Source organism: Canis lupus, unplaced genomic scaffold (assembly GCF_011100685.1).
Source record: "Canis lupus familiaris isolate Mischka breed German Shepherd unplaced genomic scaffold, alternate assembly UU_Cfam_GSD_1.0 chrUn_S666H828, whole genome shotgun sequence".
Classification (NCBI taxonomy): Eukaryota; Metazoa; Chordata; class Mammalia; order Carnivora; family Canidae; genus Canis; species Canis lupus.
Genome location: NW_023331611.1, coordinates 22500 through 27311, shown reverse-complemented (window position 1 = coordinate 27311; position 4812 = coordinate 22500). Strand labels below are relative to the sequence as shown.

Here is a 4812-nt window from a genome sequence, read left to right as displayed (position 1 = left end):
ATCTTCTTCCTGTAGCTTCCTTGTGAACCTCTGTGGGGAAAGACTCCAATTTCTTCATTGTGGGAGGTGGCCGTTCTTCAATGTGTCACTCCAGTCAGAGTCAGCGCTTGCCTGAAGAGTTGAAACAGCACAGGGGGGATCCCTGGGTGGTGCAGCGGTTTAGCGCCTGCCTTTGGCCCAGGGCACGATCCTGGAGACCTGGGATCGAGTCCCACGTCGGGCTCCCAGTGCATGGAGCCTGCTTCTCCCTCTGCCTATGTCTCTGCCTCTCTCTCTCTCTCTCTCTCTCTCTCTCTCTCTGGCTATCATGAATAAATAAAAAAAAATTTTAAAAAAGAAACAGCACATGGGTAGTTCTGCTACTGGAATAATGAGGGAAGAGACAATAATAATTAACCCCTGTAGCCACCATCTGAACCTGTAAGGTGAAAGAGATGGAGAAACTGAAAATGCCTCATGTTTAGGTAGGTCTTGGGGGGTGCAGAAGCTGGACTTGCCTACAGAGAAAGTGCACGGAAGAAGAAAGGAAAAAAGAAAGATCGAGCAACATGATAAATTGACCTCGAAACATGTTGAATGTGAATGCTGAAGTGGACAGAAAGGAAAGAGCAGTGAGGATCTGGAATTCAGAGGCTGGTGGAGTTAGAGACTTGGAGGCAAGAGAGAGAGAGAGTCTTAGCTGTGAAAGTAGATGGAATCCCCTCAGCAGAAGGGTTGTGAAGTGGGGTTACACCAAGGGACACATTGAAGAAGAGGGTATCCTGGGTACAGGGGCATCCCAAACAGCAGGGGGAAAGTGTAAATAGTTTGGAGTCTGAGGAGAAGACCCGCTCAACACAATGAAATTCAGCAGCTGCTGAATTATTAGGACTAATATGAGGCTGAACTCAGACTCATGGACTAAGAAGAACTGCTGTTGGAGTCCCACAGCATGATTTTAGTGGGAGAGTTTTCACGTGGAAGGTGATGGCTCTTGTTTGAGGAAACCGGTGAAGGACTCAGTGGAGATGACCTGGAGGCGGCTGCATCGGGGGCAGCATCTGGCTGTGCTTGTGTTCTCCCTGACCCAGCCTCCCTCTGTTTCTTAGCTGAGTTGCCAACAAGTCAATAAATTCGTGAGTTACCTGATATCTTTTCAATGATCCCAATGACTCCAGTTAGGCAGAGTTGGTTTCTGTCGTTTATAACTAAGAAACTTGCCAGGTACATAGACTTTATCCTATTTTGCATCTTTGAGGTTCATCCTGTGTTCTAATGGAAGATGATAATTGAATGGGAGAGGGTCAGCATACTCTTGAAGTGGCTTTTTAGTGTTAAATAGCTATTTTAATGAATATCTTCTCACTGTGCTAGAACTAATGTGGTTTTCCTTCTTACTAAATATAAGATAAACTACCTCCTGTCTAGTACAGGAGTCCATTGTTATGATTAAGAAATATGTATCACATAATTTAATTCCAATTGATTTCAATTCCATTTAAAGGTATCGAATCACTATAACTTATTTTCCTTCTTTCTTTTTGTTAGAATTCAGGAATATTTTCAATCATTTTGCTTAAAAATTTTTATCTTCTGGGGCAACTCATAGCTCAGTGTTTGAACACCTGCCTTTGGCTCAGGGAGTGACTCCAGAGTCCTGGGATCAAGTCCTGATAGGACTCCCCCCAGAGAGCCTGCTTTTCCCTCTGCCTGTGTCTCTGCCTCTCTTCTTTGTTTCTCTCATGAATATATAAATAAAATCTTTAAAAACAAACAAAATTTATCTTGTAATCAATTATTAATTTAAATCCCAAATATTAAGTTAAAATATATACACTTTTGCCAAATAGCAATTGTTTTAAATTTAAGTTTCTCCATATTCTAGAAAAACTATTAATAAATAAAAAGTGAACAAGTGGGCAGCCCAGGTGGCTCAGTGGTTTAGCGCTGCCTTCAGCCTAGGGTGTAATCCTGGAGACCCGGGATCGAGGTCCTCGTCAGGCTCCCTACATGGAGCCTGCTTCTCTGCCTGCCTCTGTCTCTGCTTCTCTCTCTCTCTCTCTCTCTCTCTCGGTGTGTGTGTCTCTGTCATTAATAAATAAATAATTTTTTTGAAAGTAAACAAGTGAAATTTCCATAGTGTTTAAAAATAATGTTTTGTTTCTTTAATTCATTTACTATAGTATTTTTATAGATAAGCTTATGATGTATTGATAGGAGTTTATAGAATGCATTTGAAATTGTAATGCAGTTATTTATTGTTTTAAGATTTTATTTATTTATTCATGAGAGACACAGAGAGAAAGAGAGAGGCAGAGACATAGGCAGAGGGAGAAGCAGGCTCCATGCAGGGAGCTGGACATGGGCCTCAATCCCGGGTCTCCAGGAACACACCCTGGGCTGAAGGCGGTGCTAAACCGCTGAGCCACCTGGGCTGCACACTCTTATTTCTTTATAATAGTTACAGTATTTCTAAAAGTATTGACTAGCTTCCCTTCATACACAAGATGTTTTAAGTATGGTTACAAAAGGACACCAAAACCCCCACAGATCTGCACAATGGACAATACATATTCAAAATCATAAACACACATTTGAGACGCCAGGTTTTAAACCAGACAGGAAACTGGCTCACAAGTTTAGTATACACTTTAAATACCTGTACTCTGAACAAAAATGTATTCATAAACGCTAGTAAAATGAGAATTTCTGTTCCAGAATAGTACCCGATAACAACCTAGTGAACGATGTCACTGGATCTAGGAAAACAGGATCCAGGAATCTTCAAAGAAATCTCCAGAGGCCCTGTAGCTACTTTCTTGTTGGCCATATAGTCAACAATTTAGTCTTTTGAAAAATACGTATGCAGAAGCTGAAGGCAGTAAAAAGTAGAGAAAATCTGAGAAACCAAAGGTCACTTTGGCCATGGTCTGCATGGTCTTAACTATAAGCACTGAAGACTCACTTAAAGCATCTTCTCCTTGGTTAAGAGTTTAGAGGATGAATGAATGAAGGGATGGAGAAGCCAGGGCACATGGCTACAGGGCACGGACACTTCCGCAGTTCTGTTTCTTAGACCAAAAGGAGCCCGGTCTTCACTACTGACACTTCACTACTTTATTTTCACCACCAGCATCTCCTTTAATAAAATGTGGAAGGTTGCGTGAGGGGGAAGGTGGAGGAGGGAGTGAAATATGACCATTTATAACCACAAAAAACTTCTGCACATGTCTAGCGCCTGGCAGAGGGGAGGGCAGACAGGGCAGCGGGAGGCCGGGGCCAGCCCTGTTTGTAGAGGATATGGTAGTGCCCAGGCCGGCAGAGAAGGTACACCTTGGGCTCAGAGCCCTCGGGGAAGGTGTGCGGGTTGGTGGTGCCGCCCTCGCGCGGTCCACGTGCTCCACCTGGACGGAGACGCTCAGGGCCTGGGCCAGTGCGGTGGAGTGAATGTGGTCGCTCTCCTTGCACGTGGGCTCCACCTCCTGCTGACAGAACTCCTGGACTGTCCGCCCGCCCTCCAGGAAGTGCTGAAGAACTTGCTCTGGCACTGCAGGGAGCCGGAGGTGAGCAGCCGCAGGTACACCACCAGGTAGTCCGAGGTGCTGTGGCCGTGGAAGGAGGCCAGCAGGTCAGCTACAGAGGTCTGCTTCTCCACCCGCTCCATCAGGCCCACGAACGTGCTGTGGAAATCCTCGATTGTGGCCTCAGGGAAGCCCTGGACACCAGGGCCTCTTGGCCCTTGGCAGACACAGCCTCAAAGCGCTGCAATTCCTCGCTGTCATCCGGCAGCGCCTCCAGGTGGGAGAATCCCGAAGCTCCGTAGAAACAGTTTGCTCGCGCCTGGTCTTGCGGATGTAGGAGTGCTTTTGTGGAGGTGACAAAAAGTCACCTTTTTGTGACAGAGTAGACATCATAGCACTCTTTAATCTCATCTCTTCAGTCCGGGGGGATAGAGCAGGATCCATTTCTGACTCTGAGTTGCCGGATCCGTGGAAGCCTAACAGGAGGTTCTCATAGAGACAAAACGTCGGTTGTCGGCTTCGGTCCTGTTGCGGGGCCGTGTCTTCCAGTACAGCCCATCCCATGAGGCACCTTCGGTGAACTTCCAGAAGTCTTCCACTGAAGAAAGAGTTTTGAAGTTTGTTTCGCTGCTTTGGACCCTGGGGTGTCTAGGAAGAGCTGTGACGTTACCCGGTGGAGCAGCACACCCTGGAGCTCGTCACCCCCGGGTCGACATGCACAAGCCTGAGAAGCAGCAGGTATGTGGTCGTTTCCGTAAAGCACTTCCAGGCACTTCTCTCGGCTGCTGTTGCTTTCTTCCATGAGTCTCGTTCCCCAGAGACCTCGCAGCCAGACCCAGCCGCCCGGCCCAGGCCACTCGCGGCGGCTGCCCGTCCAGGGGGAGGTGCTGTGCCGCGGGTCCCGGCTGCCGGCCGGGCTGGGGCTCGGCGGCCCGGGTCCTCTAGAAGGCGCCGCCTGCCGCTCGGGGCCCGGCCTTGGAAGCCCCCCAGGCCCCGGGCGCGGCCGCCCCGGAGCTCCCGGCCGAAGAGGCGGCCGACCTGCGGCTGCCCGGGCGCCACTCCACGGCCGTCTCCACCACCGTGCGCCCTTCCTCCCCCGCCCCTCCGCTTGCTCCTCCTCCTCGGCCTCGCAGCGGGTTGCAGCGGCTCCACGCCCGTCCGGAGCACGACGAGCGCGGGGAGAGGGGGACGCCGGGCTCGGCCGGGGGTCCCGCGCGGCGCCTGCCGGGGGCGCTCCGTCTCCGTCCCCAGGCCCCTCTGCTGGCGGAGGCCGCCCGCAGCGGCCAGGCCGGCGCCCCCGGCAGCGCCGCCC

General features: G+C 49.9%; 1 pseudogene; it reads right to left on the bottom strand.

Annotated features, from left to right (window-relative positions):
- Positions 1 to 2046: 2046 nt before the first annotated feature.
- LOC102152885 lies at positions 2047 to 4422 on the bottom strand (annotated as a pseudogene).
- Positions 4423 to 4812: the final 390 nt, after the last annotated feature.